Here is a 15,440-nt window from a genome sequence, read left to right as displayed (position 1 = left end):
ACATATCCAGTGTGGGGCTCTACGGAGACAAGGCACAAAGTGTGTTTGTCACCAAATCAGTTTAGAATGTTTTGGGACTTTTGACTTTACCAGCATAACCCACATTCAGTTTCAATAAATATAAATCGCAGACTGTCGGCCACACTTGAAACTAGCATACGCAACAACTCTACAAAATGTGTCCTACCCAGACAGAAAACAGTGATGCACATAACACACAGCACCCCTTCTATGGGCATGTGGGGGAGGGTTCTTGAAATGTAACATCCAATCAAAATCTTGCCACTGGGAGCCAGCGTATTGTTCAACCTTTTTTTGCAATACAAAATTCTAAAGACCGCCAAGGGAGGCGTGACCACGATGTGATTTTGGAGGTATGGCAACGTGAGACTAAGTGCTACCAGCCAAATTATCAATACTCCAGCTAGCACAGCAGAAATATTTAGAGCATAGGCCTATGCGACCAAAATGGTTGCATTTTAGACCAAAGGCCACCTGTCCATTAATAACGATAATAAAATAGCAACAGTTGTAAGACATAGTATTGGTCCGAAAATGTGGAATTCATGATAAGGAATAATAATCACATCTGAAAGGATCCTACTAGCCCTTTTCCCGAAGCAGTCCCCACTTGACACCTCCATCTGCCAGTCCCAGCCCTCCCTCCCCTGCACACTCTCTCCTCTCTCATCAGCCTCTGTTATGAGTACCTCTGGACCTTAGCACACTCCTTACAGTCCCCCGACAGGCCTCCAGAACCCAACCAGCATACTGCATTCTCCACAACCCCTCTGGACTTTCTATCCCTACTCTCTGCACACTTACCCAGCCCCCGCATCCAATCCCAGGTCCATGGGAAACCCTTTTGAAGCCTTGTTTATTTATGACTTCTGGTCAGTCCCCAACTTCAGTATATTTTTTAAAAGCTGGTCCCCTCAACCTTAGCCCCAACAGCACATTCCCTACTTTCTCTACACTCCCTACTTTCTCTCCTGACTCCTCACAACACCAGCAGGCGCAGTATTCAGTTGTCCCTGACCACCACCCTCCCTAACAAACTCTCTCCTCATCAGCCTCCGCAGCCCAGAGCAGGAAATGCTATCGAGGCTGTTCACGTCCGGCCGGCCCTTGGCTGTTCCTCACAGGGTGGGTCACACAGTTCTCTATCTCCCCTCCCCTCTGCTCCTCTCCTCTCTTTTATCCCTTGATCCTGTATCACTCTACCTTCCCTCTCCTCTCTTATCCCTCGCTCCCTCTACAGAACATTCAGGCCATGTAACCCAGATATTTCTCCCCTCTGCTCCTCTCGCATCCTCTGCTTCCTGTATAACACTTACCCAGATGCACAATGGCTTCATCTTCCAACGACAGGCTTTTTCCAGCAGCACCTTGTCAGCCTTGCCTGGTTGCCAAATCTGTGTGCTTTGTGCTGTTATACATGCGAATGACAGAGGTTCTGGCTAAAGCAAAAATTGATCTGGCAAACAGGCTACAGTCTGTCTGTCTGCTGTGCGATTTACAGGCCGGGTGCATCCTCTTTCTCCACAGACAAAGGCCCTCAGTCAGATTTGCTGTTCCCCCTCGCCCTAGTGTTACAGATCCCTACGGCCTGCCTTAGTGGAAATAAAGCCACTGCACCTGTACTGTGTATGTTCCTATCCCATAGCCTACCAGCAGGACCCAGGGGTCTCGGTCTTCAAAGCCTAGCTCTTAACCACATTGCGGGCCTCCAGAGCCTTCTGCTTCTGGGCCTTTCCTGATGCAGACAGCCAGGCCAGGGTGAAGCGTCACAGTGATCCCCATGGGACGACACTAGCTCTGGTTCCAATTACAGCTCTCTTTGTGGGAGGATGGGAAACCCACACACAGTGGGTCTCCTGCTTTGTCCCCTATCATAGGAATAGAGCATCTAGGTCTACCTGCCTTTTTACTGTTAGCTGCTGCTAGTAGTAGTGTTTGTAGTACTCAGAGCAGAAAATGCTTTGCTTTATTGAACAGAAAATTCCAACACATAACTACAATAGACAGAGAGACAGAGACAGAGCACTATAGTGGGACTTTCCGCTTACCCCACTGACGTTATCATACTGTTGTTAATTTTCAGCTGCACCAGCTTGGGCAAGTAGGCACCTGCAAGATGATAAGATAAAGAGAGAGAGACGTTCCTCACACGTCACAGAGGGCCGATGACTTGATTCGATTGGGTCTTAAACAACTGGCTGGCTCCCTCCCAGCCACGCCTTAACAGACCTATAATCTCCATTCATTAGCGGAGAGAGAGAGACAGAGTCTGCTGCTAGTGATTCACCCCTGTGCAGACAAACTTCCGTCATGCCTGCACAAGTTGTGCAATTGAGGTTTTCTTAAGGACATAGGTGAGCATGATGGTGCGGTTCTTTCTGTCCTTATCTGTTAAAGCAGTGAGAAGAGCAGGAGGGAGTTGTGCTCAGTGAGAGAGCTATGTATGGTACAGTACAAACCTGAGTGTGAATTTGGCATGTTCTGTTTTGTGCATGGGGTTGGAACCTAAATTATTGCCATCGTTTCGTTCTGAACAGAACCATTATTTTTTCCGTTCTACTGTTCCGACCAGCAAAATAAAGTTCTGAACCAGTTCGAACCCCCAAAAAAGTAATGGTTCCTTTTTAAACTTCTGAAATCGATTTTTCTTTGCTTGACATTAAATTACATAACTAATCGGATAGAGCAGCTTGCTATGGAGCGGGAAAGCGAGGGTGGAGGTGGAGGAGGAGCTTGACTTGAAGCGCTGGAAATCTTGCTGTTATGCATTATTTGAATTAGGCTCACAGAATTATACCTATGGAGGAGCAGCTTCTATGAAGGAACTTTGAATGTTTTTGAACTCCAGAGAGTTGGCTTAATGTTAGACCAGAGAAGCTAGCTAGATAGCTAGCTAACAAGCTTGTGTGTGCAGAGCGGCACCAGAATTAAAATAAAAACACGTCTTAGCTTTTTGTAGTTAATAAATCCAATATGAAATGTGATAACTACAGTATCCTTAACTAGTATTGAAAAGGTTAATCAATTCTTCTCTAATTAAATCTCTCTCCCTAATTTCTGAATCACGGTTGTAACGTCAGTAGGCTACAGTAGCCTATGTTTCGGAGGGGAAGGGTCAGGTAGCCTACACACACACACACACACACACACACACACACACACACACACACTGGCAAAGATTTTCAGCTGGCAGGCAGACACTGGAATACGTTTCTGAGTGACAGTGAGGGCTTTGCGTAGGGGCTATGTTGCAATTTTTAGTGGGACTGGAAAAAATTCCCGGAACGTAAAATATCGTTATTAACCAATTCCCATTATTTGAAAATAATGTTTCTGTTCCGGAACAGATCACTTTCGTTCCCGGTTCTGATTCTGTTCCTTGAAAAACATATTTTTTCCTCAAATTCTGTTCTGTTCCCTGCACCGGTTCCAACCCCTGGTTGTGTGCATCACACAGCCACGGTATGTTTTTTGTCTGGCCTTTATCTGTGTCTGGCCTTTAACAGTAAACCATGTCTGTGTAGATTGTGATTGTCTTAATTTATCATACTATGAGTCAATACACATAATATGAACTCATCATGTGTGAGTCTGTCAACACTGTACATTTTCACACATACAGTAGGTATTGCATAATGCCCACTTCATGTTTGTTTAAAACAAGGATTCACATACAGTACTGTTCACATATACGTCATATTCAGTAAAATATACAGTACATAGTCCCCTATAATTGCAAATACTGCAACAATACAGTGAGCTCCAAAAGTATTGGGACACAACTTCTTTTGTTGTTTTGGCTCTGTACTCCAGCACTGAAATCGTAGTAGCATCCACATTAATATAGAAGTGTTTAGAAATGTATTCTATTCTTATTTACAATAAAAGTGACTCCAAAATGACACAATACATTATTTACCATTAATTTCTATTGGGAACAAAATAATCTGAACCACATCCAAAACAAACAGCAAATGCATCCAACAAAATATGTCACTGTCCCAATACTTTTGGAGCTCACTGTATGTTACAAGTAACTGCCAAAATAAAGGAAATGGCAACATAAAGTGTCTTAACAGGGTGCTGGGCCACTACGAGCCAGAAGAGCTTCAATGTACCTTGGCATAGATTCTACAAGTGTCTGGAACTCTATTGGAGGGATGCGACACCATTCTTCCATGAGAAATTCCATCATTTGGTGCTTTGTTGATGGTGGCGGAAAAACACTATCTCAGGCACCATTCCAGAAACTCCCATAAATGTTCAATTGGGTTGAGATCTGGTGACTGAAAAGGACATGGCATATGGTTTACATCATTTTCATGCTCATCAAACCATTAAAAACCACTCGTGCCCTGTGGATGGGGGCATTGTCATCCTATGGGGGCAAAGCCATGGTAGCCAACATAATGGCCTGCCCAGCATTTTCATACATGACCCTAGCATGATAGATATTAATTTCTTAATTAACTCCGGAACCACACCTTCTTCTTTGGGATTGGGTTGGCGGATCGAATCCAACTTAAAGGTGCATACACCGCCCCCTACTGTACTAAAATGTGAGGCCAGTCACTACCTACCAACATTAAATTATCTTCATTATTCATGTTCCTGAAAGGAAAAACTTGCACCACCAACTAACCCTATACCTATATACCACTATTTAATATAAATTAAAATCAGCACCCCATTAACTCATACACCCAGGTACCTCTCTTCAGATGCCACCTACACTCATTAAAAACCCACTACCCCATTTTACTACTTTGACGGCCTGGGAGGACGGGCCACCACCCCTCAACACACCCTGTTACTCTTCTGAAGTCAAATCTCGTATACCCTTCTCTGCAGCTGCCACCACAACATCTATTCGCTGTGATTTACATTCCATTTCTGTGGTACAGTTGATAACCATTGCTACAGTATGAACGCTAAGAAGCCAACCTTACTGAAGCATAACACACTCGTTACCCTATCCCTCTGTGCTGGCACAAATCTACTACTCACTGAGATCCTCTCAGGATCCCTCACCCTTGACTCATCCCCCTCCACTTCCTTCACTGCCTCAGCATATGACACCCTCTGCACTACTCTGACTCTGGCCACTTCAACCTGCCTCTGTCGCCCCGGACACTTCACATCCCCAGCAACATGGGCACCCCTACAGTTGACACACACAACTTTATCCACCGAAATTACACAATCCTCTGTCCCATGCACTACTGCACACGTCCCACATCTTGGAATCTCCCTTCCACACACTGCTGAAACATGACCATTGCACCAGAAACAATGCGGTAGCGCCTGCTCCCTCTGATCAGAAAAAACACAAACACATATCACAAGTCCGCTACAGGTTACTTCACTGATTCAACTGCCCCCAACTCCTTTCTCACCCACCCTGAAACACAAATGGATCTGCCAATAGGCAGGGGTCCACTTTCTCCCAAAATGTCACTCCTATTGGTCCAGATTCTTCTTTATCATGTCTGACGCCATTCTTCCTCAACACGCATCTTCCCACTACACTTGGCTCTTCTCATTCTTCCTCGCTGTGCATTATCACATCTATCTGTTCACCATGCTCTTGCCGCGCCTTCATCCACTGCATTGCTTGCAGAGCACGCACTGATGGTATTTCTCCAAAACCAAACTTCTGTTCCTTAGCCCATTTTACAAGTCAGGCTAACTCTGACCTCTCCATGCTTCCTTCACCTTCTGGAACCACACCTGTGTGGAAGCACATCCTTTCAATGTACTTTGCATCCCTCATTTACTCAAGTGTTTCCATTATTTTGGCAGTTACCTGTATATTTATTAGTAATACAATACAAATACAGTATGGGCCTACACATATAGTGGACTGCGAGGGTGGTGTATGCTTCTTGGCCAGTGGTTGTCTCTCACCAAAGTTCCCCAGAGTACTCTCCCGAGTGTCCACACACATTTCTAGGGAGGTGACCCAACAGAGGTCTTCTGTTCCAGACAAGGCTTTCTGTGGAGTCAGATATAAATATGTAATGGTCTTTTTTTACATTGTTTCTCTAAGCCTACAGTATGTAACAGTGCTGGATAGGTCTCAATCTCGCAAAGGCCATAGGATACAGGTGGACAGGGGTGGTCTGCTTGTCACTGGGATGACAATCCAACCTGTGATGGGGGGAGGTTTTAGCAGGTGGAATAGTGGAGAACAATTGGTAGTAGTGCAGCTATTTGGACATTGGTACAGCTATTTGGACATTCAATCATTATGGTACTATTTAATGGCAAGTTTACAAACATATATTATGATAAATAGAATTGAAACTTGTATCTCATTGTGGTAAATGGTGAAGTAAGTATAGCCATTTATAATTATAATGGCTCGACCGATAATAAAAGACGATCAGTATTTACCTGGCTAAAAGAGAAGGAATATAATATCTATTGTTTACAAGAAACTCATTCAACACTTTTAGATTAAGTTGTATGGAAAAAGGACTGGGGGGCAGGATATACTTCTCCTATTGGCAAAGAAACTAAAAAAGCAGTGATGATATCAATAATTTTGACCCGAATGTGCAAATTGTCCAAACAGATCCTCAAGGTAGATGGATTCTTTTAAATATGTTATTGGACCATAAGCAGTTCTGGATCATTAATCTATACGGTCCAAATAATGATGATCCATGCTTCTTTGAAAATATATATAATAATTTATCAAGCCTACAAGCAATACAATACTCTATTATTATGGTGTCAGATTATAATACGGTTTTAAATACCTCAATGGACGGTAAAGGAAATCACACTACAAACTATCACCCTTATGCACTTAAGGAAATCACGAATATCATGGATATATTGGAACTAGTGGATATATGGAGGCTTAAATATCCTGACCTAGTGAGATATACATGGCGGAGGCTCAATCAAGCTAGTCGTCTTGACTATTTTCTTATGTCATTCTTCGATGGCACCAAAATAATGTTGTCGGACCATCAAATAATTGGCATATACATTACTCTTACAGAATTTTCACTAGGGAGCGAGGATATTGTAAATTGAATCAAGAATGTATAACTTGTTTTTTATGACATAGGTACAGCAGATCCCCTTATTGTGTGGGACACTTTTAAATGTGCCTTTAGAGGCCATGCAATTAAATACTCATCTTTAAAACAAAAGCAACTTAGGTCAAAATAATTTATATTAACAAATGAAATAGAGGGACTATGTCACGACTTCCGCCGAAGTCGGTCCCTCTCCTTGTTCAGGCGGCGTTCGGCGGTCGACGTCACCGGTCTTCTAGCCATCGCCGCTCCACCTTTCATTTTCCATTTGTTTTGTCTTGTTTTCCCGCACACCTGGTTCACATTCCCTCATCAGACTAAATGTATATTACCCTCTGTTTCCCCCATGTCTGTGTGTGTAATTGTTCTTTGTGTAGGGCGTTACGCTACAGGCTGGCTTGCGCTAGGTTTGTTTGTTTTGTTTAATCCGGTTCATGTTACCGTGGTTGTGCTTTGTGCTGCCTCGCCTGTGCCTTTGGGCCAGGGTGTATATTAAAGTTCTCCTGTTCTCACCCATCTCTGCTCTCCTGCGCCTGACTTCCCGGCAACCAGTCACTCACCCCGTTACAGAATTCCCCACCACCAATGGAGTCAGCAGGAGCGGATGGCCCCATTGTGGGGGTAGAGGAGCGCATCTGGGAGCACGCGGCGATGCTTCACCATCTCGGCGCTGTCATGGACCGCGTCGTCCAGACTATGGACCGCTGGGAGAGACAGGGAGTCCCTCCAGCGCCCCCACCAGCACAACAGGGGTCTCCACTACTCGCCTCCCCTGTACCCGGTCCCAGTGGGATTCGTCTCGCTCTTCCCAGGGAGTTTGATGGGACGGCGGCACGCTGCCAGGGGTTCCTGCTGCAGCTGGACCTGTATCTGGGGACCGTCCACCCGGCTCCTTCGGGATGTGAGAGGGTGTGTCCCCTCGTCTCGTGCCTCTCGGGGAAAGCCCTGGAGTGGGCTGACGCCGTGTGGGTAGAAGGAGATGCGGCGCTGGACCACTTCGAACGTCTCTTCCACCTGAGGCAGGGGACAAGGAGCGGCCAGGAGTTCGCCCTGGACTTCCGGACCCTGGCCACCGGAGCGGGATGGAACGACATGGCCCTGATCAACCACTATCGCTGCAGCTTGCGCGAGGATGTCCGTCGGGAGTTGGCCTGCAGGGACACCACCCTCACCTTTGACCAGCTGGTGGACCTGTCCATCCGGCTGGATAACCTGCTGGTCACCAGCGGACGTTCAGACGCGGCTCTGTCAGTTCCATCTCCCAGCACCACCGCTCCGGTGCCTATGGAGCTGGAGGGTGCTGCGCTCAGGGAAGCCGGAGGGGGGGCCTTCACGTGCTCCATCTGTGGCCGCAAAGGTCACACTGCCGGTCGGTGTCGGGTTGGTTCCTCTGGGGGTCGAGGCAGCAGGCAGAGCGCTCTGGCGTCATCCCAGGTGAGCTTGCACCATTCTCACCCAGAGCCCTCTGTTGCCCACCTGTTTTTGCAAGCCAACTTTCCTGAGTTTTCCCCGCATTACCAGCATAAGGCGCTCGTCAATTCAGGCGCGGCTGGGAATTTTATCGACAGAGCATTCGGCCATAGTTTAGGGATCCCCCTTGTTCCAGTGGGTAGGCCCTTTCCAGTTCACGCGTTGGACAGTCGACCATTAGGGTCCGGCTTTATCAGGGAGGCCACCACTCCTTTGGTCATGGTGACGCAGGGGGGGTCACAGGGAGAGAATCAGTCTCTTCCTCATTGACTCTCCTGCGTTTCCCATGGGGCTAGGCCTTCCCTGGTTAGCCTGTCATGACCCCACTGTTTCATGGCAACGGAGGGCTCTCACGGGGTGGTCGCGAGAGTGCTCGGGGAGGTGTTTGGGGGTTTCCATTGGTGCTACTACGGTGGAAAGTCCAGACCAGGTCTCCACCATGCGCATTCCCCCCGAATATTCCGATTTGGCTCTCGCCTTCTCTGAGAAGAAGGCGACTCAATTACCACCACATCGTCGGGGGGATTGTGCGATAAACCTTCAGGTAGACGCCGCACTTCCCACGAGTCACGTGTATCCCCTGTCACAGGCGGAGACGGCGGCTATGGAGACATATGTCTCCGAATCTCTGCGTCAGGGGTACTTTCGGTCCTCCACTTCACCCGCCTCCTCGAGTTTCTTTTTTGTGAACAAGGAGGGAGGTCTGCGCCCGTGTATTGACTATCGAGCCCTTAACCAGATCACTGTGAAGTACAGTTACCCGCTACCTCTCATAGCCACAGCGATTGAGTCAATGCACGGGGCACGCTTCTTCACTAAACTAGATCTCAGGAGCGCTTACAACCTGGTGCGTATCCGGGAGGGAGACGAGTGGAAGACAGCGTTCAGTACCACCTCAGGGCATTATGAGTACCTCGTCATGCCGTATGGTTGATGAATGCTCCATCAGTCTTCCAAGCCTTTGTGGACGAGATCTTCAGGGACCTGCACGGGCAGGGTGTAGTGGTGTATATTGATGACATTCTGATATACTCCGCTGTACGCACCGAGCATGTGTCCTTGGTGCGCAGGGTGCTTGGTCGACTGTTGGAGCATGACCTGTATGTCAAGGCTGAGAAATGCCTGTTCTTCCAGCAGTCCGTCTCCTTCCTAGGATACCGCATTTCCACCTCAGGGGTGGAGATGGAGAGTGACCGCATTTCAGCCGTGCGTAATTGGCCGACTCCCACCACGGTAAAGGAGGTGCAGCGTTTTTTAGGGTTTGCCAATTACTACCGGAGGATTATCCAGGGTTTTGGTCAGGTAGCGGCTCCCATTACCTCACTGCTGAAGGGAGGCCCGGTGCATTTGCAGTGGTCGGCTGAGGCGGACAGGGCTTTTGGTCACCTAAGGGCTCTGTTTAACTCGTGCTGGCGCATCCGGATCCCTCTTTGGCGTTCACGGTGGAGGTGGACGCGTCCGAGGCTGGGATAGGAGCCGTGCCCTCTCAGCGCTCGGGTACGCCACCGATGCTCCGCCCCTGTGCCTTCTTCTCGAAGAAGCTCAGCCCGGCGGAGCGAAACTATGATGTGGGGGACCGGGAGCTGTTGGCTGTGGTGAAGGCGTTGGCGTGGAGACATTGGCTTGAGGGGGCTCAACACCCTTTTCTCATCTGGACTGACCACCACAACCTGGAGTACATCCGGGCAGCAAGGAGCCTGAATCCTCGTCAGGCAAGGTGGGCCATGTTTTTTACCTGTTTTGTTTTCACCCTTTCTTTCAGACCAGGTTCCCAGAATGTTAAGGCAGACGCACTGTCCCAGCTGTATGACACAGAGGAGCGGCCCATGGATCCTACCCCCATATTCCTGGCCTCCTGCCTCTTGGAGCTGGACACGGACATTGAGCGGGCGTTACGTGCAGAGCCCGCCCTCTTCCAGTGTCCCGCTGGGCTTCTGTACGTTCCATCTGCTGTCCGTGACTGGTTGATCTATTGGGCCCACACATCACCCTCCTCTGGTCATCCAGGCATCGGTCGGACGGTGTACTGTCTGAGTGGGAAGTACTGGTGGCCCACCTTGGCAAAGGACGTGAGGGTTTATGTTTCCTCCTGCTCGGTGTGCGCCCAGTGTCAGGCTCCGAGACACCTGCCCAGAGGTAAGCTACACCCCTTACCCGTTTCACAACGGCCTTGATCGCATTTCGGTCGATTTCCTCACCAATCTTCCTCCCTCACAGGGTAACACCACGATCCTGGTCGTTGTGGACCGTTTTTCCAAGTCCTGCCGTCTACTCCCTCTGCCCGGTCTCCCTACGGCCCTACAGACTGCGGAGGCCTTGTTTACACACGTCTTCCAGCACTACGGGGTGCCTGAGGATATAGTGTCTGATCGGGGTCCCCAGTTCATTTTGAGGGTCTGGAGGGCATTCATGGAACATCTGGGGGTCTCGATCAGCCTTACCTCGGGTTTTCACCCCGAGAGTAATGGGCAGGTGGAGAGAGTGAACCAGGATGTGGGTAGGTTTCTGCGGTCTTATTGTCAGGAGCGGCCGGGGGAGTGGGCGGCGTTCGTGCCCTGGGCCGAGATGGCTCAGAACTCGCTCTGCCACTCCTCCACTAACCTCTCGCCCTTCCAGTGCGTACTAGGGTACCAGCCGGTTCTGGAGCCTTAGCATCAGAGTCAGACCGAGGCTCCTGCGGTGGACGACTGGTTCAGGCGCGCGGAGGAGACCTGGGACGCCGCCCATGTTCACCTCCAGCGGGCCGTGCTGCGCCAGAAGGCCAGCGCAGACCGTCACCGCAGTGAGGCCCCGGTGTTCGCACCGGGGGCCCGGGTCTGGCTCTCGACCCGAAACCTGCCCCTCCGCCTGCCCTGCCGGAAGCTGGGGCCGCGGTTTGTGGGGTCATTTAAAGTCCTGAGGAGACTGAACGAGGTTAGTTACCGGTTACAGCTTCCCCCCGATTACCGTATTAACCCCTTGTTCCATGTGTCTCTCCTCAGGCCGGTGGTGGCTGGCCCGCTCCAGGAGTCTGAGGTGCGGGAGGTTCCTCCGCCCCCTTTGGACATCGAGGGGGCCCCGGCGTACTCCGTTCGCTCCATACTGGATTCGAGGCGAGGGGCCTTCAGTACCTTGTGGACTGGGAGGGGTATGGTCCGGAGGAGAGATGCTGGGTCCCGGTGGAGGACGTTTTGGACCCTTCTATGCTGCGGGAGTTCCACCGTCTTCGTCCGGATCGCCCTGCACCTCGCCCCCGAGGCCGGTGTTGGCGCGCTGCTGGAGCAAGGGGGGGTACTGTCACGACTTCCGCCGAAGTCGGTCCCTCTCCTTGTTCGGGCGGCGTTCGAAGTCACCGGTCTTCTAGCCATCGCCACTCCACCTTTCATTTTCCATTTATTTTGTCTTGTTTTCCCACACACCTGGTTCACGTTCCCTCATCAGACTAAATGTATATTACCCTCTCTTTCCCCCATGTCTGTGTGTGGAATTGTTCTTTGTGTAGGGTGTTACGCTACAGGCTGGCTTGCGCTAGGTTTGTTACAAACCTAGGTTTGTTTGTTTTGTTTAATCCGGTTCATGTTACCGTGGTTGTGCTTTGTGCTGCCTCGCCTGTGCCTTTGGGCCAGGGTGTATATTAAAGTTCTCCTGTTATCACCCATCTCTGCTCTCCTGTGCCTGACTTCACGGCAACCAGTCACTCACCCCGTTACAGACTAACAGTAGAGATGGATAGCAATACAAAACTGTACCATAGAGGCACAGAATGTTAGAGGAAAAACATAAAGAAATGGAGGAACTTATTCAAGAAAAATCAAGTGTATTATATTATAAAAAATAAAGCAAACTGGATGGAATATGGGGAAAATGCACCAAATTCTTCTTTAATCTTCAACATAGAAATGCTACCAAAAATAATTTACTGAAACTTGTTACAAATGAGTGACCCAAGATTCAACAAACAATATTTTGAAAGAGGAAGCAAAGTACTTAAAGCATATGTTTGTTTCAGTCTCCTCCATCTCCACTAACTGAAGTTAATTGTAAGGATTTATTTCTATTAATAATGTAAAATTAACAGCTGTACAGAAAGACTCGTGTGAAGGCCAAATTACAGAGGAGGAACTTCTTGATGCAATTAAACTCTTTAAGTCAAGGGAAAACTCCAGGGCTGTATGCAATAACAGTTGAGGTATACCAAACCTTTTTTATGTACTCAGAGGACCATTATTAGCATTGAACCATTCCTATTAAAATGATAGATTAACAGATACTCAACATGAAGGTCTGATTTCATTATTACTGAAACAGGATCCAAGTGGTAAATATAAAGATCCAGTCCATTTTAAAAATCGGAGGCCCCTTACAATTCAGTGTTGTGATGCAAAAATTCTAGCAAAATGCATAGCACATAGAATTAAAAAGGTATTGCTGGATATTATTCATCCTAATCAGTCAGGTGTTTTACATGGATGATACATTGGAGATAATATAAGACAAGTACTGGAAACAATAGAACGCTATAAAAAATCTGGGAAACCAGGCCTGGTATTCATAGCTGACTTTGAAAAGGCTTTTGATAAAGTACGCCTGGAATTGATATATACAGTGTATTCACAACCCTTGAAGTTTTCCACATTTTGTTACGTTACAGCCTTATTCTAAAATTGATTAAATCGGGGTTTTTTCTCTCATCAATCCCTTTATAATGAAGATCTGTGAAGTTATTTGGCTATATATAAAACCTGCTCCAGAGTGGTCAGGACTTCAGAATGGGGCAAAGCTTGTGGAAAAATTCAAGGGTTGTGAATACACTGTATATATCAATTTCAGGCGTACTTAATTTTTTTTGCTGAGTGTATTAGGGCCCAGACAGGGGATGCTGAAGTGGTTTGTTCAGTCGAGTATCTCGATAGGAGGAATAGAAGAGGTCTGAAAATGGTTTGACTGTTGAATCAGATGTGTTGGTCCTCCCCAGTGCTGATACCTAAATCTCCTCCGTCTCTATACTGTGTGTGTGTCAGAGTGTTGTACTTTCTGTTTCCCTCTCATTCAGCTGTAGTTAGTGTAGGTCATAAAGGAGACGCAACAATAAGCTACTGTATACCTGGGCTCTGAGGCCACTTCTCTACATGATAGACTACAGTACACAAGCCGACTGCGTAGGATTAATCATCCCTATAAAACTGTCACACAGGCTTTTCTACTGACTCTGAAAAACACCAAAAGAAAGATGCCCAGGGTCCCTGCTCATCTGCGTGAACGTGCCTTAGGCATGCTGCAAGGCGGCACGAGGACTGCAAATGTGGCCAGGGCAATAAATTGCAATGTCCGTACTGTGAGACGCCTAAGACAGCACTACAGGGAGACAGGGAGGACAGCTGATCGTCCTCACAGTGTCAGACCACGTGTAACAACACCTGCACAGGATCGGTACATCCGAACATCACCCCTGCGGGACAGGCACAGGATGGCAACAACAACTGCCCGAGTTACACCAGGAACGCACAATCCCTCCATCAGTGATCAGACTGTCCGCAATAGGCTGAGAGAGGCTGGACTGAGGGCTTGTAGGCAGGCCTGTTGTAAGGCAGGTCCTCACCAGACATCACCGGCAACAACGTCGCCTATGGGCACAAACCCACCGTTGCTGGACCAGACAGGACTGGCAAAAAGTGCTCTTCACTGACGAGTCGGGGTTTTGTCTCACCAGGGGTGGTGGTCGGATTCGCGTTTATCGTTGAAGGAATGAGCGTTACACTGAGGCCTGTACTCTGGAGCGGGATCGATTTGGAGGTGGAGGGTCCATCATGGTCTCGGGAGCTGTGTCACAGCATCATCGGACTGAGCTTGTTGTCATTGCAGGCAATCTCAACGTTGTGCGATACAGGGAAGACATCCTCCTCCCTCATGTGGTACACTTCCTGCAGGCTCATCCTGACATGACCCTCCAGCATGACAATGCCACCAGCCATACTGCTTGTTCTGTGCGTGATTTCCTGCAAGACAGGAATGTCAGTGTTCTGCCATGGTCAGCGAAGAGCCAGGATCTCAATCCCATTGAGCACTTCTGGGACCTGTTGGCTCGGAGGGTGAGGGCTAGGGCCATTCCCCCCAGAAATGTCCGGGAACTTGCAGGTGCCTTGGTGGAAGAGTGGGGTAACATCTCACAGCAAGAACTGGCAAATCTGGTGCAGTCCATGAGGAGGAGACGCACTATAGTACTTAATGCAGCTGGTGGCCACACCAGATACTGACTGTTACTTTTGATTTTGACCCCCGCTTTGTTCAGGGACACATTTTTCAATTAATATTAGTCACATGTCTGTGGAACTTGTTCAGTTTATGTTTCAGTTGTTGAATCTTGTTATGTTCATACAAATATTTACACATGTTAAGTTTGCTGAAAATAAACGCAGTTGACAGTGAGAGGACGTTTCTTTTTTTGCTGAGTTATATATATATATATGTACACAAACACACACACTACCGTTCAAAAGTTTTGGGTCACTTAGAAATGTCCTTGTTTTTGAAAGAAAAGCCATTTTTTTTGTCCATTAAAATAACATCAAATTGATCAGAGATACAGTGTAGACATTGTTAATGTTGTAAATGACTATTGTAGCTGGAAATGGCAGATTTTTAAGGGAATATCTACATAGGCATACAGAGGCCCATTATCAGCATACATCACTCTTGTGTTCCAATGGCACGTTGTGTTAGCTATTCCAAGTTTATCATTTTAAAAGTGTAATTGATCATTAGAAGACCCTTTTGCAATTATGTTAGCACAGCTGAAAACTGTCCAATGCAGATGGTTATATCTCAATATCAAATAATTGGTGGGTAACAACTAAGTACCTTACTGTGATTGTTTTCAATTCAAATTGTAAAAAATTAACAAAAATTGCTTTTTAGCAA

At 47.7% G+C, this 15,440-nt stretch overlaps 1 pseudogene; it reads right to left on the bottom strand.

The window, feature by feature from the left end:
* Positions 1 to 15,440, bottom strand: part of LOC139539331 (leucine-rich repeat-containing protein 56-like) — a 31,529-nt pseudogene that overhangs the window by 14,976 nt on the left and 1,113 nt on the right.

Source organism: Salvelinus alpinus, chromosome 15 (assembly GCF_045679555.1).
Source record: "Salvelinus alpinus chromosome 15, SLU_Salpinus.1, whole genome shotgun sequence".
NCBI classification, from domain to species: Eukaryota; Metazoa; Chordata; class Actinopteri; order Salmoniformes; family Salmonidae; genus Salvelinus; species Salvelinus alpinus.
Note: the sequence above shows the minus strand (reverse complement) of the source record. Positions and strands in the feature narration are given on the sequence as shown.